The sequence below is a fragment of the Mus musculus genome, chromosome 14, assembly GCF_000001635.26.
Source record: "Mus musculus strain C57BL/6J chromosome 14, GRCm38.p6 C57BL/6J".
NCBI classification, from domain to species: Eukaryota; Metazoa; Chordata; class Mammalia; order Rodentia; family Muridae; genus Mus; species Mus musculus.
The window spans coordinates 120,752,059-120,776,922 of record NC_000080.6 but is presented as its reverse complement, the minus strand read 5'-3'; the positions used below and the strand labels follow the sequence as shown (position 1 = coordinate 120,776,922).

At 43.1% G+C, this 24,864-nt stretch overlaps 1 long non-coding RNA gene across 7 annotated transcripts in view; it reads left to right on the top strand.

Moving 5' to 3' along the window:
• Positions 1–14,812, top strand: part of Gm41253 — a 44,182-nt gene extending 29,370 nt beyond the window's left edge. For 5 of the 7 annotated variants that reach the window (XR_874987.1, XR_874980.1, XR_874986.1 and 2 more), the window contains exons 4-5: positions 2,379–2,532; positions 6,080–10,869. This is a non-coding gene — a long non-coding RNA (predicted gene, 41253). Of the gene's footprint in view, positions 1–2,378; positions 2,533–3,709; positions 5,064–6,079; positions 10,870–13,902 lie in introns of those variants that run through there. The other 2 variants (XR_874981.1, XR_874985.2) reach the window with 2 other exon arrangements.
• Positions 14,813–24,864: the final 10,052 nt, after the last annotated feature.

Below are 24,864 nucleotides of genomic sequence, written 5' to 3'. Positions count from 1 at the left end.
GATCAATGGAATAGAACTGAAGACCCTGAAATAAGCTCACACACTTATGGACACTTGATTTTTGACCAAGAAGCCAAAACCATCCAGTGGAAAAAAGAAAGCATCTTCAACAAATGGTGCTGGTCTAACTGGCAGTCTGCATGAGAAGAATGCAAATTGATGCACATTTATCACCTTGTACAGAGCTTAAGTCCAAGTGGATCAAGGACCTCAACATAAAAACATATACACTGAATCTAATAGAAGAGAAAATGGGATATAGCCTTGAATGCACTGGCACAGGTAAAAATTTCCTGAAAAGAACACCAATGGCTCAGATTCTAATTTCAACAACTGACAAATAGGAAATCATGAAACTGAAAATCTTCTGTAAGGCAAAGGACACTGTCAATAGGACAAAATGGCAACTACAACTTGGGAAAACATCTTCACTAACTTTACATGTGATCGAGGCTAATATCCAAAATATACATAGAGCTCAAGAAATTAGACTCCAAAACCAAATAACCAATTTAAAAAATGGGGTAGAGAGCTAAACAGAACTCTCAGGAAAGGACTCTCGAATGGCTGAGAAGCACTTAAAAAATGTTCAGTATCCTTACACATCAGGGAAATGCAAGTCAAAATGACCCCAAGATTCTACCTCACACCAATCAGAATGGCTAAGATAAAAAACTCAACTGACAGGACATGCTGGTGAGGATGTGGAGAAAGAGAAATACTCCTCCATTGCTGGTGGGATTGCAAACTCCACAACCATTCTAGAAATCAGTCTGGAGGTTCCTCAGAAGATTAGAAATAGCTCTACTGAAGACCCAAATATACCACTCCTGTCTATATACCCAAAAGATATCCCACCATACTACAAGGACCTGGGCTCCACTATGTACATAGCAGCCTTATTTGCAACAGCCAGAAGCTAGAAAACAAAACAAAACAACAACAACAACAACAACAACAACAAAAACCCCAGATGTCCCACGACAGCAGAATGGATACAGAAAATGTGGTTCATTTGCACAATGCAATATTATTCAGTTATTAAAAACAAGGACATCCTGAATTTTGCAGGCAAATGGATGGAACCAGAAAATATCCTGAGTGAGATAACCCACTTCCAAAAGGACATGCATAGTATGTACTCACTGATAAGTGGATATTAGCCAAAAGGTACAGACTATCCATGATACAACTCACAGACCATAGGAAACCAAGTGTAGATACTTCAATTCTACTTAGATGGGGGAACAAAGTTATCATGGGAGGGAGGGAGAGAGAAAGGGAAGGAGGGAGGGAGGGACTTGAGTGGGAAAGGGGAGGGGGTGGGAAAAAGAGGGAGGCAGGGTCAGGTATAGGGGGAGACAGGAGAGAAGCCAAGAGGGAGAATGAATGGAAATATGCAGCAGCGGGGGCTGTGGTGTGGGGGGAACCTCTAGAAAGTCTGAGAGACCTAGGATGTGAGTGGTTCCCACAACTCAGCGGGGATGACCTTAACTGAAATGCCCAATAGTAGGGAGATGGAACCTGAAGAGACCATTTCTAAGAGATAGACATGTTTTTTGATCCAGAATTGTCCCCGTCTTAAGGAAATACAGGGACAAAAATGGAGCAGACTTAAGGAAAGTCTGGATAGTGACCTGCCCCAACTGGGGATCCATCCCATAGGCAGGTACCAAATCCTGACACCATTACTGATGCCACGTTGTGCTTGCAGGCAGGAGCCTAGTATGGCTGTCCTCTGAGAGGCTCTACCAGCAGCTGACTGAGATATAGATGCAGATACTTACAGCTAACCATTGGACTGGGGTTGCGGACTCCTATGGAAGACTTAAAGGAAGGATTGAAGGAGCTGAAGGGGATTTCAACCCCATAGGAAGAACAACAGCATCAACTAACTCTGACCCCTCAGCTCCCAGAGACTAAGCCACCAAACAAGGAGCATAACATGGGATGGTCTGTGGCCCCTGGCACATATGCAGCAGACTGCCTTGTCTGGCCCAGTGGGAGAAGATGTGCCTTATCCTATAGAGACTTGATGCCCCAGGGAAGGGGAATGCTGATGGGAGTGAGGTGGAGGTGGGAGGTTGGTGGGGGGCCATCCTCTAGGAAGCAAAGGGGAGGGGGAATGTGTGGAGAGCCAAAGTACTGCCATGAAAGCAGTCAAGGCCATGAGAGCAGTGTGTGTAGCCAAGGTCAGAGAGCAGTCTGTAGCTAAGAGGAACTCCTATCTATGTTTAGTCTGTAGAGAAACTTTCTCAAGAAGAGCTTTGTTTGCTGAAGTGCTTATAAGCTGGAGCTGCAGAAATGTACTTTGAGCCTTGATCAGAACCTTGCCTTGGCTTCATGCTTCTCTCACCCGCTACCCTTTTCATTTCCAGCCCTCCATTCAGGTGGACCCTGTTCATCCTCTAGACGCTGGATGGCTACATGTGGCTCCTGAATGAGGGACCTGAAAACGGGGGACCTGCTGAGAAATGCTGTCTTGGTTGGAGGGCTCCACAGAAAACAGAAAAAGTAAAAGTATCCTGCACAGTAAGCAACAAACGGCATTAACGACTTCTTTTCTTATTTGGATGCTAGCACTAGTTATAAATCTTATCTTTTAGAGGCTGTTGTTGCAGGAGTTGCATTCGAGGGGACTTCACCTAGGGATGACAGCGAAACGGGGCAGGGAGATACTAAACAGGCATTTGTCTGCAGCCTAAAAGTGCTGCTTCAGGCGAGAGGAGCAGGGTTTAAAAAACAGAAGTTAGAAAATTTTTTAGTTCAAATAGAATCATGCTGTCCATGGTTCCCAGAAGGTGGAACTTTGGATAAAGAAACCTGGGAAAAGGTGGAGAAGTTCTGAGAACCACCAGGCAGATCCTACTACCTCCTGCCTCTGGGCGCTCATAAAAGATGCTATTGATAATAAAAAACATAAAAAGACCTCTCAGGCATTAGCTATTGCCTAGGAACACCTTGAACACAAGGAAGAATGCCCGTCAGAGAAGGTTTCTCTCTCAACTCTAAATTAGAGAAACACAGACCTTACAAGGCAGATGTAACAACTATTAGCGGACAGGATTGGCCTTCAACTTGGCCCCTCTCAGATACTCACTCACGTCCATGGGATTGGTTATTCCAATAATCCAAAACAAAGTTCCAAACTTAAGATTTACAGAAGATGAATGAAGCTAGGGACTTATGAGGGCATTACAACCTGGCTTACCTGCTCCAGCTGCCATTCAAAAAAAAAAAAAAACCATATAAAATTATTATAGATTTAAAAGGTTGTTTTTATACTATTCCTTTGCATCTTGATGGTTGTAATAGGTTTGCATTTAGTGTGTCTGCTTGTAATTTTAAAGAACCCACGAAGCTATATCATTGGAAAGTTTTGCCTCAAGGAATGGCCAATAGCCCTACATTATGTCAAAAATTTATTTCTGCTTCAATACAAAAGCTTAGGACTTTGAATCCTATAGTGTACATTATTCATTATATGGGTATTTTATTAGCTGATCCCTCTGAAGGAGTTTTACTACAAGCCTTTGCTCTTCTTATACAACAAGCTTTAAAATTTTGGGGAGTAGTTGTTGCTCCAGAAAAGATTTGAAGACAGTATCCTTTTCAATATTTGAGACACCACTTATATCCTAAACAAACTGTGGCACAGAAAATTCAATTAATAAAAGATAGTTTACTTGCTTTAACTGATTTTCAAAAGCTGGTAGGAGATGTTAATTGAATAAGACCTCACTTAAGCTTGCCACATGAGGGGGCTGGCGAGATGGCTCAGTGGGTAAGAGCACCCGACTGTTCTTCCAAAGGTCCGAAGTTCAAATCCCAGCAACCACATGGTGGCTCACAACCACCCGTAATGAGATCTGATGCCCTCTTCTGGAGTGTCTGAAGACAGCTACAGTGTACTTACATATAATAAATAAATAAATCTTTAAAAAAAAAAAGCTTGCCACATGAGAACTTAAAACTCTGATATTTCTCAAGGGGAATGTGAATCCTAATTCCCCTGTACAATTAACTGATGAGGGACAAATAACTTTTCAGAAAAGTAGAGGAAGCTACTAGCCAACAACAGATACATTGTATAGACTATGATCAATTGTTGACTATTTCACAGCAGCCCTTTGGCAAAAGGGACCATTAATGTGGATTCATCTTTCTTCATCTCCAAATACCCTATTAAAGTTTAAACACCCTATTAACGATGCTGCTACTATGTTAAAACAGAATTGTAGGATAGAATCACCAAAGTATTTTGGGAAAGAACTTGAAGAAATATTTATTCCTTATTTTCAAACAGCAATTAAATTGGTTATTGCAAAATACTGATATTTGGCCTATTGCATGCAAACTTTTCAGGCAAATTTGATGATCATTATCCAAAAGGCAAGTTGTTAAAATTTGCCTCTATGCATACTTTTGTATTTCCTGTAAATGTATGCATGCAGCCCACAGAGAATATGCCTACTGTATTTATAGATAGTTCGTCTAAAGGGAAGGCAGCATATGTAATTAGATCACATGTTCACTCTCTTGAGTTTCCTCCCGCTTCCCAAATAATTGAATTACTTGCTGTAGTCACTGTTTTTGAAATGTTGAAAAATCAAGCTTTTAACTTGTATACTGATAGCTGATATATAGCTCATGGTTTAGAATTGCTTGAAATTGTCCCTTTTTAAGATACTGCTAATTCTCAAATTTTGCAATTATTTATGTAAATACAGCTTAATTTAAGAAAATGTACTGGTCCTTACTTTATAGGACATCTAAGAGCTCATACTGGATTGCCTGGACCCCTTAGTGAGGGCAATGCCACGGGAGGTTTGCATACAAGGCAGATTACAGACTTTACAGAGGAACAATTAGCACAACAATCTCATTCTTTATGTCATCAAAATAGTAATAGCTTAAGACAACAGTTTGCTATTTCTCGAGAATGTGCACATCAAATTGTGAAGACTTATCGTCAGTGCCCTCAGTGACTCATGTATCACATAATGGTGTTGTGTTAGTCAGGGTTCTCTAGAGTCACAGAACTTATGGGTAGTCTCTATATAGTAGAGGAATTTATTGATGACTTACAGTCTGCAGTCCAATTCCCAACAATGGTTCAGTAGTAGCTGTGAATGGAAGTCCAAGGATCTCTCTAGCAGTTGCTCAGTCCCACATGGCAAGCAAAAAAAGCGAGAGCGAGACTCCCTTCTTCCAATGTCCTTATATGATCTCCAGGAGAAGGTGTAGCCCAGATTAAAGGTGTGTGCCACCACACCTTTAATTCCAGATGACCTTGAACTCGGAGATCTCCCTGTCTTAATCTTCTGGAATCCATAGCCACTATGTCTGAAGATCTCCATACCAAGATCCAGGTCAGAAACTTCTATCTCCCAGCCTCCAGATTAAGGTCACTGGTGAGCCTTCCAATTCTGGATTGTAGTTCATTCCAAATATAGTCAAGTTGACAACCAGGAATAACCACTACAGGTGTTAATCCTTGAGGACCCATACCTAATCAATTATGGCAAATGGATGTTACTCATATTTCTGATCTTGAAAATTAAAAATATGTACATGTGACTACTGATACCCTTTCAGGCTCTCTGGTTACAACTGCTTTAACAAGAGAAGCAACTAAAAATGGAATTAGTCATTGCCTACGATGTTTTTCTATACTGGGTTTTCCAAATAAGATAGAAACTGATAATGGAACTGGCTATTGCAGTAAGGCATTTAAGATTTTTTTTTAATAGAGCTGAGGACCGGACCCAGGGCCTTGCATGCTTGCTAGGCAAGTGCTCTACCACTGAGCTAAATTCCTGACCCCTAAGATTGTTTGTTAACAATTTAATATTAGTCATATTACTGGGATTCCTTACAAGCCTCAATGACAAGATATTGTGGAACAGGCCCACGGAACTTTAAAATAATATCTTTAAAAAATAAAAAAGGGGAAATTATATTCCCATATACCACAAGATTATTTAAATTATGCCTTTTATTTTAAAATTTTAAAATTCAGTTGCCAAGGAACTCCCTGAGTGTGGGGAAGAGGTCATGTTTGTGTTTTTTTCTGCAGGATGCTGAAGGAGCATGCTAGCTGCCAGAGTGGTTAATGAGGCATGCTGATGCTGGGACAAAGAATGAGGCTGATCGTGAGCTTGCATATTTCCCTGACAATGATGGTAGGGAAGCTGTATAGGGGCGATGTCCCTGGTCTCCCCCCTCCCCATTTTACATCCAACGATATGGGAAGGGCCAGAAGTTGTGGTAATGATAAACAACACTAAGTTGATGGATATGGCTGCTGGAGGAAATTTCACTATCAGTAGAGAAATTAATGACCAAGGATTGGGAGCTGGTGTCTCCACAGGCTTTTCAAAGCAGAACTCTACTGGAGGTCCGAGAGTATCTCCTACTGCATTGCAGGGCAAAGATCTTGACTCATGCAAAGGCTGTACTGTAGCATTTTCCTCACTGTGGGATGAGGGAGTGCACAAATGTCACAATTCCCTGGAAAACATGTGTGGGAATAAGCCTGTGCTTTATCAGCCTCATGGGACTCACCTCAAGATTTTGGTCTACATTTGGTTGGAATATAGAGGAGTGGCTAGTATGACTAATTATGCTACTGTCTTTCCTTCTCCACCTATCCTCCCCTCATCAGCGTTGTCTGCTGGACTCTGGTAGACTCACACAGGTTATTAGCAACAACATGTATGGAAGTTGGGTGCTGCCGTAGATGATCTGAGTGGTCAGCCTGAAAGAGCAAGTCCAGCTTGGATGAAAGGGCCTATTGCAGCATTTGTTTGCATGCCTCCTGTCCTATCAGTAGGAAATATTAGCATTAGTCTACATTCTGAGAATAATACTTTTGATGTGTCTGGTGTTGGCTGTAATTTGACTAATTATGTTTTAAAAGCCTGTTCTAAGCGTTCTGTAATGATTTTACATCAACCTGCTTTTGTGATGGTTCCTGTAAATATTACTGAAGATTGGTTTGATGACAAGGGTTTATAGGTAATTGAGGAGTTAACAAAGGCGTTGGCCAGGCCTAAATGCATGATTGGTTAATTATAGGAGGTGATTACTTTAATGGCCACTGCTACTACAGCTGCTATTACCTTATCCCAAAGTGTTCAAACAGCTCATTTTGTATATAATTTATCCATAAATGTTTCCATGGCATTGCATACCCAGGAAGATACAGATGATATGATGTAACAGAAATTAGATGCCTTACTTGTGGTTAATTTCTTGGGGAAAGAAATTCAGGGGTTTAAAATACAAATTATATTTAGATGTCATGTTAGTTATCAATGGATCTGCATTATGCCAAAAATGTTTAATGATACTATATATAGTTGGGAGAGTGTGCAATCCCACTTGCAAGGTGTGGAATCATGCCAATGTATCTTTGGGCTTATTAAAGTTACACCAAGTAGTTATTAATTTAAAAAAACAGAGCCTCTACATTTTGATGCATCTCAAACAGCTAGAGATCTGCTAGGACAGTTGCAGGGTTGGTTTCCTTCTTGGCCTGCACTCCTACAACACAGCATCGCTGTTGCTGTCAGACTTGGTATAGTATTGCTCCTCTAGTTACTGCTGCCAAGTGTCCTTTGGTATACGTTGTCACAATTTTCACATCTGAAGAGCCAGATACATGGCCTCCATCTTAAAACCCCCTCCTCTCCAGTTTGACTGAATACGACCAGTGACGGGTAAGAGTGTTCTTCAGCTCCTTCAACCTAAGACAGAACATACATCAGTGCTGTGTATGCTTCCACGACGGGTAAGAAGGAGCAATGTAGACACCAACCTAAGACAGGTATATTCATCTGGAGCATCCTTTATTAAGTAAAATAAAAAAGAGGGGATCTGTGGAGAGCCAGAGTCCTGCCATGAGAGCAGTGTGTATTGCCAAGGCTATGAGAACGGTCTGTGTAGCCAAGGTTAGAGAGTAGTGTGTATAGCCAAGAGGAACTCCTATCTATGTTTAGTCTGTAGAGAAACTTTCTCAAGAAGAGCTTTGTCTGCTGAAGTGCTTATAAGCTGGAGCTGCAGAAATGTACTTTGATCCCTGATCAGAACCTTGCCTTGACTTCATGCTTCTCTCACCTCCTACCCTTTTCATTTCCAGCCCCCCATTCAGGTGAACTGTGTTCATCCTCTAGCCGCTGGACGGCTGCAGGGGTTGGGTGAAGAACTTGGGGAAAGGGAACCAGAAAGGGGGAGCAATATTTGGAATGTAAATAAAATAATTTAATAAAAATGCTTTCTACCAGAACATATTTTCCTGCAAATATTATGATTTTATTTTATTTTTTCCTGGCTGCATAAAATTCCATTGTGCCCAGTAACACAGCTGATCTGATTATCAGAACAAAGTATGTCCACTTAATCTGGGAACTAAAGATATTTTATCTATCATTTTATCATCCATTAATCTGTTGATGGCCATCTAAGCTGGCTCCATTTCTTGGCTGACTTGAATATAGCAGCAACAAGCCCGGGTATACAAGAATGTCTGCGGTATTAACTTAGAGTCCTTTGGGTATATATGGAAGAGCGGCATAGTTGGGCTATATGGTAGAAAGCCATGCTGATTTAAATAGTGGTCACACAGGTTTACAGTCTCTGCAGTAAGTAACGATCCCAGCCTTCTAATCCCCACATCCTGGCCAAAATTTGTTGTCCCTTGTTTTCTTGGTGATTGCCACTCTGACCTGAGTGATACGGAATCTTGAGGCAGTTTTAATTTACACTTCCCTGTTGGCTAAGAATGTTGAACACTTTTCAAAGTATTTATTGAATACTTGGGTTTCTTCTTTTAACAACTGTCTCCTGATTACTGATTGCAAGATGTAGATTTTTTTTTTTTTGGTAATTTTTCCATAGCCTCCTAATGTGTAGCTGACAAAGACCTTCATCCCATGCTGCAGGCTGCCTTACTCTGGAGATCATTTCCTTTGTTGTGAAGCAGCCTTTTAATTTCACAGAGTCCCATTTGTCAATTTTGGATTATTTCTTGAGCTATAGACAGAGCAGGTTCCCACCCCCTACTGGGTATCCATACTGTGGGGACTGAGCCCAGGCCCTGCCTTATGTTGGACAAGTGCTGGGCCACTCAGCTCCAGCCTCTACTCCACCATCTACTGCAACTCAACAGCTGCCCTGCACTGTTATCAACTGCTTACCAACACTGCTTTTACCACGGCTACCGACAAGCCACATCAAGTGCACAGATTTTGTCTTAAAAATCAGGTCACTTTTGTCAAAATAGGCATGTGCAATGTCTCTAGGCATTATTTTCTTTTATCCGTTACCTCTGTCTATTTCCTCTTGGTGTGTGTGGTGGTTTGAATAAGAATGGCCTCCACAGGCTCATATGTTTGGATGCTTAGTCGATAGAGAGTGAAACTGTTTCATAAGGATCAGAAGGTGTGGCCTTTTTGGAGGAGGTGTGTCATTGGAAGTAGGCTTTGAGGTTTCAAAAGCCTACACCAAGTCTTTGTCTCTCTCTCCCTCACTGCTGCCTATGGAACAGGATATAAATTCCTCAGATACTGTTCTAGTACCATGCCTGTATTCTTCCAGCCATGATGATCATAGACTAGCTCTCTGAAACGGTAAAGCCAGCCCGCAACTAAATGCTTTCATTTATAAGAACTGCCATGATTATGGTGTCTCTTCACAGCAATAGAGCAGCATCTAAGTGTTTACAGAATTCTCTCTCTCTCTCTTCCTAGTGCTAAACATATATGTTGAAATCATCTCTGAGTATGTCATTTTCACTAGATTATAAATGATTCCAACCTAGTTATTTCCCTCTCAAGTTCCCGTCTTTCTCTCTGTTCTTGTTTTTTCCTCAGAATGCCCACTTGAATCGACTCTTGTTACAATGATAGACATTTCATTAGTTCTGATTAGATTACCTTTGCCATGAGTAAGCACAACGTCTTAAATAAGGAGTTCATTTTCCCTCATAACAAACCCAGAGCCAGTCTCTGAGTTCTTACCATAAATCCAGAGTCTTTCTCCTTTGTCTGACTCATGTTCCATCTGCCTTTCATCTTTGTGACTGAAAAATGGCTGCCCTCGTGTCTCAGGGCATTGTATCTCTACACCTGGAAGGAAGACGGGCAAGGTGACTAGAAGGGGCAAACCCTTCCCCTGAAGTGCTACCTTTTCATCCTGGAAGCCTGACTCAGGGATTTCCATCTGCACCTCATTGGCTGAGCTGGGCAGCTGCCCCCCCCCATTGGCTGAGCTAGGCAGCTGCCCCCCTCCCATTGGCTGAGCTGGGCAGTTGGCCTCTCATTGGCTGAGCTGGGTAGCTGGCCCCTCATTGGCTGAGCTGAGCTAGGCAGATGGCCACACCGCATAATGCCGATATTGGGAATAGGTGCTGGGAAGGTTGCTGGCGACTCACCCTTTTCACTATTTCTTACTAGTGATGCCAAGTATCCGTGTAGCCCACGTTACATTATGATATGCAAGTTTCATATCTCTTCTATCTGTCGCATTTCCATCTCAGACCCATTACTTCAGATTGTCAGCAGCAGCAGCAGCAGCAGCAGCAGCAGCAGCAGCAGCAGCAGCAGCAGCAGCAGCAGATGTTAACAGCCAGGTAGCCCGATCATGTCTTTTCAGAGATCTCTGATGGGGAAACCTAGATCTTGACTTGTGCCACAGAAAGGAATTCCAGGACAAGATGACACGAGGCAGATTAAGTAAAGGAAGAACTTATTACGGAAAGGACCCAGTGGTGCAGATGGGTTTCTCGAGACATGCGTAGTTGAACTTATATGTAAGCTTTGATAGCGAAGGGGTTATTGATGACAAGAAGCAGGAGGAGTGGGGGCGGGGTAGGGGGGAGCAAGGGCTGCCCTAACAGGGCATGGTATCAGGTGCTTGAGAGCAGGCAATGGTGCAAGTCCTATGTTATGGACATGCCACAAAATGAAGCGAGGTTGGTTAGCAGCCCTCTGCGTCTGCTACACTGGTCCTGGTTGGTTTGGAGCAGTCACGTGGTATCAACCTGCAGTTCTGTCTGGCCTATCCTGTATCACTAAGAGTACAGTTAGTATTGATGTCTGAGGTACGCTGCTGAAAATGTTGGCACTTGGCTAACCTCAACTTCAGTGAGTTGGTTCTCATACGTTAAAAAAGTCTGGAGTTAATTTTCCCACCCCGTCCGTCCCCAGGTTATCAGGAGCTCGGTGCAGCTCAGACTTGCTTTACTTTGTAATGGAGCAGCGTTTTCTCTTTCTCAGCAACACTTTGTTCGAACCATCTGCCACCTGTCAGCTTTTGCACCTCAGCAGTCTTACCTTGTGTCCAGCGTTGAGAACGTGAATGCTGTTAGCACTTTCTTTCTGAAACTTGGCCAGTCATTCTTATGTCCACCTGTAAGGTCTGTTTAATAAAATTTGATTATACCAGTGGTTATCTAACATGTCTACCTTGGTAGCATATTTATTCATTCTTTAAAAGAATTATTTATTTTATGTATATGAGTACATTGTAGCTGTCTTCAGGCACACAAGCAGAGGGCATTGGATCCCATTACAGATGGTTGTGAGCCACCATGTGGTTGCTGGGAATTGAACTCAGAACCTTTGGAAGAGCAATCATTGCTCTTAACCACTGAGTCATCTCTCCAGCCCTAGAATATTCTTTTAAAGATAAAAGGTTTTTTTTTTGTTTTTTTTTGTTTTTTTTTGGTTGTTGTTGTTAAATTTGTTATTGAGAGTGGGGGCTGCCTTGGTGTGCACATAGAGATCAAAGGATAACTTGTCTGATACTGTTCTCTCCTTCCATATGTGGGTCCCAGAAATTGAACTCAGGTTATCAGGCTTGGTAGTAAGGTCTTTATGGACTGAGCCGTATGGTCAGCTAGCCACTCCCAGCCTTTTGAGATAAGGTCTGGCCTTAAGCATACAGGATCAGGCTGGCCTTAAGCATACAAAATGGCTGAGGGTGGCCTTGAACTCTTGACCCTTCTGCATCTACCTCCTAGGTGCTAGAATTACAGTCATGTACTACATCACCACACCTGCTAGTGCTAACATACACATTTTCAAATGTTATTTTCTATGCATCAAGCATAGTGGTATGATTCATGCTTTAGAAGACTGAATGTTGTTTGTTTCCTGGAGGAATAAAAGGGGCTATGGGTAGATGCTGCAAGAAGAATCCAGCGATTTAAGCAGGAGGAACTAACTCCCAAAACCCAGTCTTAAGAGACATAATCTGAAAGTGCTAATAGCATGCTGTATAATAATGCCGTGGTGAAAACAGGATTTTGCTTACTGAATAAACAACAAATCCACCAGATGGGGCTCTAATATTCTTTTGGACCAGTGACTGAAAAGTAAGTATTTCCTGCTATCTTTAGAGGAAAAAATATGCATATAACCATATTAACCTCCAAGAGAATCTTCCTGAAATAGGATTATGGTCTCCAGCAAGCATCGTCATTGTGTTTAATGTCTTCTGAGTCCCAGGGGGACATTTAGAAAGAAAGTGGCCAATTTGCTGAAAAAAAAAAAAACTGAGGCACCCAGAACAGCACAGTTCAATTACCCCTGAGCTGGGTCCTTTGTGGGCCCCACTTTAAGGAAATCGAGACGTATTTATGAACAAATGGCTGCCTTATTGCCAGTGTGTTCTTCCATCTTTGGATTTACTGACGCTATTTAAAATGTGAATTGCTTGAGATGAGGTGACATCATTGTTAAACCTGCCACAGCTGCAGAAACTCTCTCTCTGTCCAGTTATTTGGATGAGCTGTGCATCACGGTAAGGACGTGGGTTCTCCGTGGGATACATTTTGCTTCTGCTTTCCTAGGAGTTTCAGGTTAGATTTCTGAAGCAGGGCCCCCTTCCTGGACTCTATCCTTATGACTCACAACTGCTGTTCAACCTGGAACGGATGCCAGCTGGGAATTATAGAGCTGAGTTTTAACACAGAGTGGGCGTGTTGGCCAGGCTTTGGTCAACTTGTCACATGCTAGAGTCATCTGGGGAGGGGAACCCTCAATTGAGGACATACCCTCATCAGAATGGCCCATAGGCAAGCCTGTAAGGTGTTTTATTGATTACTGATAGATGTGGGAATATTTAGCCCATTACGAGTGGCGCTGTTCTGGGCAGGTGGTTGGTTCTGGGTTCCATAAGGAAGCAAACAGAGCAAGCTACCGGGAGCAGACCAGTAAGCAACGCCGTTCCACAGACTCTGCTTCCGGACCTATCTCCAGGTTCCTGCCTTAACTTCTCCTGATGATGGACCAGCAAGTCAAACAAATCCTTCCCTCCCCAGGTTGGTTATGGTGTTTCATCACAGAAACAGAAAGCAACTGAGGCAACAGGTTGGGGACTGAGTCAGGTTTCCTAATATGACATTGTCTAATGGAGCCCAGAGCTAGATTAGGCCAGGTAGCTCTCTGCGTCCCAGGATGGCAGTCAAGACACATCACCACTAAGGGCCACAGGAGTAAATGCTGACTCTCTCACAGAACGCTTTGAAATATTGGCTCACCAACCAAAGGGCACACACGGGCTGGTCTGAGGCCCTAGCACTTAAGTAACAGAGGGTTGCCACTTCTGGTCTCAATCAATCAGAGAGAATGCACCTAATTCTGCAGAGACTTGATGTGTCTGGATTATGGGATGCAGGATGGGGGCTGTCCTCTAAGAGACAACATTTGAGGGAAGGAAGGCAACATTTGAGATGTAATTAATTAATTAATTAATTAAGAAGAGAAATATTAGCTCATTTTGTCTTGCAGCTGACTTTGCTCCAACCACACACGTTGTCTGAACACATCAGGCTTTCTCCAGTCTGAGTAGTTCTATGTAGGAGTCTATTCTCAGGCCACTGCTTGCTTCTTTCAGGCATTTGCTGAAATTTCACTTCCTCATTGAGGTGTTCCTTTGCCACGTGGTTGAAAGCGGTCATGTGACCAGCTATGGAACTGGGCGTGCTCTCCTTTCTCACTGGTGGCCAGCAAGCCCCAGCGGTCCTGTCTTCACTCCCCACAGCGCTGGGGTTAGAGTTGTACGCAGCCACCTCCAGCATTTATACGGATGCCGGGATCCAAACCTGACTGTGTGGCAACTGCTCTGACCTACTGAGCCATCTCTTCAGCCTCGTCGCTTCTGATCCCCAAGCAATTGTTTCTTAACTAGCTCAGAACTGTCACTGTCATAGTTTCGATGTATTTATTCATCCATCAGCCATCAGCTGAAAGTCTAGAAGCAGGGCGTTGTGCTCTCTAATGGAAACAGTCACTTATTTATTATCTCAACTGCAAATGCTTTTATGCACATTTAACAAAGTTGCTTTGTTTAACTCATGGCAAATGATAGTAATGTGAAACTAAGAATTTGCAGAAAAGACCCGAGACATTCTACCAGTGTGTCAGCAAAGGCACTGAGCTGGTTTGTTAATCCGGTTTTGTTTCACTTCACTAAAACGCTGCAGATTTCTGGACCTCACTGAGTCACAGTTAAATAAATGGTGAAGGACACCAGTGGGAAAACAAACCAACCCCGTGGTTCACCCAGTCTCCCCTGTTGCTGCAAGGGCGCTGGCCTGGCTTGGTCACCTGACAGTCACAGGCCATGCCTGCCCAGTCCTTGAGCATGTCTCATTGCACTTTTTTCTAAAATATTGATCTGTTTGAATCTGTTTTCACCATTCGAGCTCCAGGAAGAGAAAGCGCATGAATGTCTCTCTCTGTGTGTCTGTGTATGTGTGTGCATGTGTGTGTATGTATGTATGTATGTATGTATGTATGTATATATGTATGTTTATGTATGTGTAAGCATGTGCATGTGTGTGTGTTTGTGTGTGTGCACTTGGGGAGGTCAGAGGACAACTTGTGGGAGTTGTTTCTTTCCCCCACTGTGAGTTTGGGGGTCAAATCTGGATGTCAGGCATGTGCTTTTATTTACTGAGACATCTTGCCAGGCCCTAGAACTATTTTATTTTATTTTTTAGTATTTTTAGAAATTATCACACTGTTTTCCTCAGAGGTCAAACAATTTTACGTTCCTGCTCTCAGTGTAAAAGGGTTCCAATTTCTTCACATCATCTCTAATATTTGTTTTATTTATTTTGGACAGTAGTTTTAAATTTTATTTTGGTTTTAGAGATCCTACTGATAGGAGTTGTTACTGAGATATGCATAAATATGTGTAAAAGTATATGAATTAATTTCATTCTAAAGCAATTGTAAAATATATACTTTTGTAAGTATAAATATGTGAATTAATATTAAATTCTGGTAAAGGAGATCTTAGCAAGTGCATTCTCAACTAGTACACATTGTATTCTTGGTATACAGAGGAGATGGTTTTAAATTTAAGAGTTATGGAAACATGGTATATGTATGTAAAAAAATCAAGCCACTTGAAAATTACAAAGAAGTAAAAAAGAAAACATTTTAGTATGCTCCTAACTTGTTTTTGCCTCCTATACTTTTTCTAATTAACTCCCCACTCTCTTACAGTAGCCGTTAAAAATGCTTTTCTGACCATTGAGAGAGCTATGTATGCTTCTATATCCGCATTATATTGAGAGTCAGATTTTGTGAAATGTATTTTTCATTAAGAATTGCAAATATGAATACTTTATGCAGTGGAAATGCTTTTTGAGTAAGAAGCGGTTATTTGTAATCAGTCCAACTGGACACTCTTGTTGAAGATGCTCTAATTATTGATGCTTACTCGAGACTTGGATGATGTGTAGCCCCTTGCACAAGAGCCATTTCTGCGTGTGAGCAGCACTGGAAAGGATATTTTACCCTAGCTCGTCTAGTAAACCCACTCAGGATGCTCTCTACAGAACCAAGGCCAGGCATCTCTTTATGATGTCAGCAGCGGCAGCAAGTTCCCTCTGACAATAGGTTTACCTCTTATGTTGGTGAGTGTAATGGTAAAGAACTTGGTTTTAATACCAAACAATTATTTGGGTTCAAGTCTTAGCTCTTAATAACCTCTCTAGTATCATCTACTGCTTGCTAATTCATTCATTCATTCATACATCTATCCATGCCTGTGGTCTGTCATTAATTATGTGTTGCTCCCAAGACAGTGAGTGAAGTGGAAGGGGCTCTTTACCCATTCAGTTTACACCCTGCACTGGAGGGCAGATAATAGATAGTGTAAAGGAACTCTCAAATCATGAAGCACTGTTAGGCTGTTGAATTCTATATCTACCATATGGCTTTGATGGCTGTTGTCTTCCTAGTAGAGAATAGAGACAGTGCCCCTCATGCATTCCTGATTTGCTCTTGGATTAGCAATGCTTCATTACACAGTAACTAAGCTGGCATCTGCTCTAGTTAATTTCGATGAAAATAATTCTGTTATCATTCAGGTTTCTGTTGATAGCATTGGAAATTGATCATAAGGTGTTAGAGTGTAGATATCTACAGGGCTGTGACAGAAAACTGGATTTAAAATCTGCAGAAGATAGTGTTAAATAAAAATACAGGTTGTTGTTGTTGTTGTGTGTGTGTGTGTGAAAAGTTGACCAACTCTCCCAGATTGCTTACTTAAATTGAATTCCTTTAAACCAAGCCTACTGCTAAAACCCACATAAATTTTTGAAAATTATAAAACATAGTATACAAATACAAACTGTTGGTAGTTATGAATTGTTGGGTAGGGACAGAGAGAGAGCTGCTTATGTTAGCTGCCTTTATCGAGGCCCTAGGTTTGGCTCCTGGCACACACATTAAAAGTCCCACATCTGCTTTTAATTATACTTTAGGGGATACAGCATCTTCTTCTGGCCTCTGCTGGTGCCTGCATACCACATACACATTACACATATGCATAAAATAAATTCAGTAAACCTTAAAAAAATTTGTGAGGTAGAATCAACCTCCTGCAAGTTGTCCTCTGACTACCACACTTATGTCATGGTATGGTGGTTTGACTAGGAATGGCCCCCATACGGTCATAGATTTGAATGCTTGGTCACAAGGAAATGACACTATTAGGAGGTGTGGCCTTTTTGGAGGAGGTGTGTCATTGGGGGTGGGCTTTGAGGTTTTAGAAGCTCATGCCAGGCCCAGTCTTTCTCTCTCTTCCTGCTGCCCACTGATCCAGATATACAACTCTCACCTACCTCTCCAATATCACATCTTCCTGCATGCTGCCATGCTCCCTACCATGATGATGATGGACTGAACCTCTGAATGGTGAACCAGTCCCAATTAAATGCTTTTGTTCATAAGAGTTGCCATGGTCATAGTTTCTCTTCATAGCAATAGAATACTAAGACCCACGGTATGCCCCTCAGCAAATAAATACAAAATATTTAAAAAATATATTATGTATTGTTACTGAGTGACAATAATCTGATGGGTAATTTGCTCCTAGACAGCTAGGGAAGCTGACTAGCAAGTCCAGCCTGTCCTCCTTTGGCATTGACACAAGGTCAAATCAGCACAGATTAACCCTGACCCCAGGTCCTCCCAGCTTTAGTAAAACAGTGGTCTTATTTTCTTGCCTTCTTAAGCTGTTCTAAGATCTGTTTGGGAGATATCCAGTTCACCCTAGAAAGCATTAGCAAACCTAGATAGCAAACCTTTCCACACTCTCTCGCCATATCTATGACATCATCAGCTTTGACACTCAACCCAATATTGAGTGGACATCCTGTTCCCAGTGTTGAGTGGGTATCCTGTCCAACACTGAGTGGATATCTCATTCCCAGTGTTGGGTAGGTATCCTGTCCCCAGTTTTGAGTGGATATCTTGTTCCTAATGTTGACTGTTTAGCACACTGTGACACGCAGGCCCAGGTTTATTGACATAGCTCACCCCAACTCAGACAAATGAGAAGATATTAGACTTCATTATTTGTCAAATTTGAACAAAAGGACAATACACAATTTGTCATATTTTTATTTAAGACATTTCAGAAACTTTTATCATGTGACCTATGTGTGCGCAGATGTAAAACCAGAGATAACATTCTTACACTTATGCCTCTTACAAAACAGCTCATTACGATAAGATTTATAGAGCTAACACAAAGATCGGTTTAAACAATGAGTACTTGGCGCCAGTTGGTTGTGGATGATAACATTATTTTGCTGGAACTAAGCAGCGATTCACCACCTGAGTTTAGTAATAATATGGTTTCTGTGCCTTTACACCCACGGGCTGTGTGGCTAATCCATTCTTCTCACCATGTTCTGCTGTGTAAACCGTGACAAACCCGCATTTTGTACAGCGAGTCGGTTCAACAGCCACGTTGTTTTCATTTAGCGATAGGTGCCTCACTTGTGGGTGAGTCTCCCTCCTCTGATGAATGCATAGTCTGCCTCTAGCATGACTACAGACGGAAATGCAAATGTGAGCAAAACCTGGGGAGGTGGCTGCTCACAAGGAGCTCAACCCAAAGGCGTATTTACATTAATGTAACCAATGTCATGCAGGAATACGAGAAAAATCAGAGCATTTGCAGCTCTCAGAAGACAGGCTCATAAACCCTTGGGTGTCCTCAGGCACCATGCCTGGGCCTTGCATAACGCTCTGGTAGGTTGCTCTGGACAGTGCTTGTGATATCTGAGCAAGCATTACCTTGATTTCAAATGGAACGAGAAGGGCCCTTAACATTTGTTCAATCAGAGAGGACAGTGTTATAGCTGAAGAGCCGATTAATAAATGTAAGCAGACATGAGCTTGTTTGCCTTTTCTTCAGTCATTCAGATTAAAGATAGATCCTGTAGACAGCAGTAGAGAAAGCAGCAGGCTGGGTCCCGGGCAGCCCAGTGACAGCTTCTTTGACCTTGAGCTGGGAAATTGAACACAAGCAAGATGTAGTTAAAACCTGATGCTCAGGGCGGGTGTTTGTGGGCACAGTAAGCCTTAGGTCCTAACGGGTGTCTTTAGGGTTAATCCAGGTGTGAGGGTGTCCTGCCCCAACAGTGTCACTTGGCCTTAGCCTGTGAAAACATCTCATGGCAGGGACTGACAGTGGAGATCATCATCTTTCCCACAGGGAGGCAATCGGGGTCCATCACCAAAGCTTTGTGGCTCTTGACCATTTGTGACATAGCCTGTCAGGACCAATGTGCACTATGCACACCTTCACCAACCATGGGGGCATGTGGGATCTCACTGTTCCCACCCCACTATGACTTCTGTGGAAAGCAAAGAGGCAGATGGTGGGCTGGAACTGAGTCATGTCCAACACATCTTAGTGGAAAATGGAAGTGTGGGAATGAATATTTGAGAAGTTTAGAGGGACATTTTAGACTCATGACCAATCTTCTTGTTGACATTCTTCTCTCTCTCTCTCTCCACTTGTGTGTTTGTGTATGCATCTGTGTGCAATTGTGTGTGTGCATGTGTGTGTCTGTGTATGTGTGTTCATGTGTGTGTCAGTGAATGTGTGTGCACATGTGTGTATGCACGTGTGTGTACATGTGTGTGTGTGGACAGAAGTTGACATTGGGTATCTTCCTCTGTCATTTTCTACCTTATTGTTTTGAGACAGGTTCTCTCACTCCACTGAACTGAGAGCTCACTGTCTAGCTGGGCTGGCTGGCTCATGGGTCCCTGGAACCTTTTGTCCTCTGTCTCCCAGTGCTGAGACCATGGCTGACACTTTCTGTGAGTGCTCAGGAGCCACACAAAGATCCTTGAGTGTCAAGTGTCTCACCCACCGAGCCATCTCCTCAGCTCTTTCTTCTCTAGGCTTTCTTCCAAAGCTACTTTCTGACGGAGCTTTTGGAAATCTCTGTAGATGAGCGTTCAGCTGCTCCTCAGCCCCTTCTGGCTGGGACCTTGGTTAAGTCATTACTTTGCCTTGTGATTCAATGATCAGTTTTCATGCCCCAAAGATTATGCAATTACCCCATACATTCATGGTTTCCTTTCCCACAGTTTAAGTTCTCTGATTTGGTCCAAAAATATTAAATGGAAGTTAAAGTCTCAGAGCTTTCAAAACTCATGATTTTTATGTTTAACTTCTTTTCATTTTGAAATTAATATGTGGATAACACGTTTTGCTATAGTATAATGCTGTAATTCTTCTATTTTATCATTAGCTGTTAATCTTTTATTATTCTGAATTTACAAATTAAAATTTATCATAGGTATAGATTGTACATTCGGGGTTCAGTACCCTCTATGGCTTTTCACGTCCCTTAGGGTATCTTGGAAACCCATCCTTTTTGGATGAGGGGGCTTCTCCGATTTTATTACAACTGAGAGTCTTTGTGGATGTTATTGAACTTGATGGGAATCAATCAGGTTCATATATCGTGAAGGATTTATTCTTCCAGGGGTTGTTTTTCTCAGTCATGACACAGAGCAAATGCATGCCAGATGGTGTTGGGTCCGACTGTACAGGTTTGAATGGAATTTCAGCTGCAGCCTCCTCATTGACACTTAAGTACACTGCTGTCTCCCAGAGCGTCAGGTTTGTTTAGACTCATGCAGCAGTGTTTGTGTGTGGGATGTGCCTGTTGAAGGGGGCATCAGACCTAGATCTGCCCTAGGCTGCCCCTATGACAGAAGAGTAGGGGATTCCCTTCTGCCTGGTTAGGTTCACTCTCTGTTTGACTTTTTTGTGTTGGATCCTCTGTTGGCAAAGGTTTCCCTGTGGAAGCGGGGACCAGTAGTGGCTCACAACATAGAGAGAAGTCTGGCTGCAGAAGAATAGAGTCCCACTGTGCAGTCACTTGGAGGCCGAGGACATATGCAATGGCCACTCTGGATAAGTCAAGATGTTCTCAATGACCGTTTTCTCTGATGTTTCTGCTCCTCCTGCTTCCTCATTTCTGACCTGACAGGCTTGTGAATAGAGCTAATCAAAGCTCCTGATTGCAGGTGAAGGCTGTGATTAAGATTTAATAGCCAGTCATGGCTGGGTAACTTGCCAGCAGACAGCAGGCAGGCTGAAGGCAGCTCCAAGTTTCTCAAGTTGTGTTATTAGTCTGTCAAGTGTGTGACAAGGGACACACACTCACACCCGAGGCTTGTGGGAAGCTCACTGGGTAAGTGAATTTCTTCAGGGGGTTTGGAGAAGAGGAGGAGGAAGAGGGAGGATAAAGTCTCTAATGCCAAGCGTACCATTCATACCTAGAGCTGGCTCAGACTATAGAGGTCAGAGTCCAGCCTCTCATTGACTGGGGGATTCATTCAGCTCATATTTATCGCGTGTCACAGATTAGATCATAGGAGTGCAGCTGTGAACGATCATACGAAACACTCAAGCTTTCATGGAGGTTGTAGTCTGCTAGAGGAACACGGACAGAAGCACAAGCTCAGGTAGACTGTGATTGGCTGAAGTAGAATGGGCGTAGAAACAGTGACGTAGGAGAGGAAGGCGGATGTGGGGATTGCAGATTGAAATAGGCTGCTTATCTGTGAAAGACTCCATGCCAGGGAATTCACTGCCTTGTGCGGGAGGCTCTTTTATGCCGGGCTTGGTACTTTCTTAGAAGTCTTTGTCTCATATTGGATTGAACTAGTTTTCTGCAAGAGGCACAATTTGGTTCCAGGAGAGTGAAAAAGTGCCTCTGTAGATGACGTAGCAGCGGCATAGTGTTGAAGACTCTGGGACCAGATTGCTAAGGGGCCTATTCTGTCCCACCTTCCTGTTGGTGTGGGCAGTCTGTACCTTCTCTGTGATTCAGTATCCTCACAGTGACACGGGGAACCTAGACAATGTTGGTGATGACGACTCTCGCTGTCTCTCAGCATAGGACAGAAGGAAGGACTGAGCTTTGAGGACGATGTCTGGGACATCGTGCGCATGCGGAACATTTATCATCACTCAGAAGATGTTGTGGAAACGGATGATGTAAACATGAAGCCCCGGGACAGAGCCCGTGTTGGAGAGCATTCCGCAGATCTGGTGTCTGCATCCCCTACCCTCCTGCTTCCTTACTTCCTTGTCCCCCTCTTTCCAACATTTGTCTTTCCAGAAGCTCAGTTCATTCCTGGCCTCCATTAGACATTTGTGCAGGAGGAAACGAGCCCAGCCAAAGCCCCTGCTCCTTCTCGCTGCACTCAGCCCTTCATGTGGTCATGAGTTTTTGGCTGATGTTGTCTCCCCCCCCCTCCAAAAAAATTGATGAATTAAGGTACTTTCATATCTGCAGCATATTCTTCCAATTGTCTCAGCATCAGATGAGATCTGTCCCTTCTATTGGGTAATTATTACACTTATTGTTATTATTATTATTATTGTTATTATTATTATTATTATTTGGTTTTTCGAGACAGGGTTTCTCTGTGTAGTGCTGGCTGTCCTGGAACTCATTCTGTAGACCAGGCTGGCCTCGAACTCAGAGATCCGCCTCCCTCTGCCTCCCAAGTGCTGGGATTAAAGGCGTGCGCCACCACTGCCTGGCTTTATATTTATTATTTACTTCACTTTATTAAGGAGTTCCAGAAATAGACTTGGTCCAGAATGACATTTCTAAAAGGACATGACTAACTTTATCAAAGTAGAACAAGTTAGAATCAAAGTTAAAATGGTGTGTACTCCATGCTCACAGTGAGATGTGCTCCATGCTCACAGTGAGATACTGTGGGGCAGTGAGCTGTGCACAGACAGCCTGGTTCCCAGTCAAGCACAGGTCTGGAACCCCAGTGACCCTAAGGAATGGCAGGTGTTCAGCCACGCCTCCTAGGCCCTTGGCTCCTGTCACAGCTACAGCCTCCCACAGCCCCTTTGCAGAGAGGTGTATGGCCATCTGTCATGTAGGCAATGCCCCAAGCTCCTGTTATTCTGTCTGGACTCACTGGTCCACTATAAAAGGGGCTGTTTGCCCCCTCCTCTCTCTCTTGCTCCTCTCTTGCCCTCTTGCTTCCCTTCTTCCCATTCCTTCCCCCCCACCCCCCTCCATGTGGTCATGGCTGGCCTCTACTTCCCTATTCTCTCCCTCTCTCTGCCTTTCTACAATAAATGCCTTAAAACCATGGACCACCTCTTCTCATTGGGATCCGACATGCTGGGGTAATGGAGCAGGTTTCCCTTTAAAGAGCTGTGAGTCTAACCTCCCACCAGGAGGCCTTCCTCCATTCTCAGCCACAGTCTCCACCAACCCAAGCTGCCTGCCTGAGCAAGCCAGACACCCTGGTCCCCGTGGAAACCAGGTGGAGCTCTCTCCTTCCTGTCCTTTTCCCTTTGGCCCCTGGGCCAGAGTCCACCCGAGGGTTCCCACTCTGTTCTCAGCTCTTCCTTGACATACAGTGGCATCTGGGATATCTGAGAGTGAGAACCTGTCGTCCCTGATCTCCATGTGGCCCAGAGACCCCAGAACTGGCTCTTCTGCGGTACCCATTGGCGTCTGTGGTGCCCAAGGAGCCTGACTCCTGCAGGTCTGCGGGGACCCCAGACTGAGCCTTTCTCACCCCCAGAGCGGGGTCTTGCGGCTTTCTGCAGCCTGGCAGTGCCATGGAATTTGTGCAAACTTCCCACGTCCGCCTTGCCCAGTGGCTGGAGCCTCGAGTGACACTGGACTCCACTTTTGTCCCACAAGATACATGCTCCACGTTCACAGTGAGATATGTGCTCCATGCTCACAGTAAGATAGTGCTCCATGCTCACAGTGAGACAGTGCTCGATGCTCACAGTGAGATGTATTCCATGCCCACAGTGAGGTATGTGTCCCATGCTCATGGTAAAAAAATGCCAACACTCAGCGAGACAGCAAAGATTTCCAACCCTTCTTCTGCTCCCTAAAGGACTATCCTTTCCATATGTTTGATGTTTAAAGTCTTTTTAGTGCATTAGATTCATTTGTGTGTGGAGGTCAGAGAACAACTTGTATGAATCAATGTTCTTTCTCCACCTCTTGGATTTCTGGGATCGAACTCAGATCCTCAGCCTTAACAGCAAACTCCTTTTCCTGTTGAACCATCTCAGTGGCCCACTTTCATTTTAAGAGTATTTCTTTTTGCATCTAAGCAGAAAAAACGCACACAAGTATAACATGCACACATCAGTAGAACATGCACACATCAGTAGAACATGCACACATCAGTAGAACATGCACACATTTATTCAACCCCTTTGTATGTTTATTTCTTACTGTCATGGAAGTTGTTTTGTAATCTACCACTAGGTAAGCATGGGATGACCTCATTCTTCTTCATCTGCCGATTTAAGCATATCTGTATTTCTGTTTCTAACTTATCTAGTCCACTGCTGATTAATTTTTCCAATTTCTCTATTAAAATAACACTGAGGTGACTATACTTTGATAAAGAGTTGATTAAATTTTAAATTCATAAATCAAAGAAGTGAGAAAACATGAAGCACAATGAAGAAAAAAATTAATTGAAACGAATGTAGAACTAACACAGGTGTTGAAGTTAGCTCTTAAGCACATTAAAGTTGTTGGAATTGTACCCCATATGTTCAAGTAGCTGAAGGGAAGGCTTATTATATTAAGTAGCGACACACACAATAGAAAAAGGCCCAAATTGAGCTTCTAGAAATAGAATTATAATCTCTGAGGTAAAACATGGACTTGACAAATCTAACATCAGATAGAAAACATTATTACAAAAACATATTTTGAAGACATAGAACTTAGTCTAAAAAGACACAGAGGTAAAATCTCCGAGGAACAAGAAGAAAATAGAGCATTAGTGAGCTGTGGGACAGCTTGGGCTGAGTGGACACACCTGTGCTGGTGAGCTTTTTGTCAACTTGATACAAGTGGTCTGGAAAGAGGGAACCTCAGTTGAAAATTTCCTCCATTACATTGGTCTGGAGTCAAACCTGTGGGGACATTCTCTTGATTAATGACTAAGATAGGAGTGCACAGTTGTGAAGTGGGTGGTGCCACTCCTGGGCAGGTGGTCCAGGGAT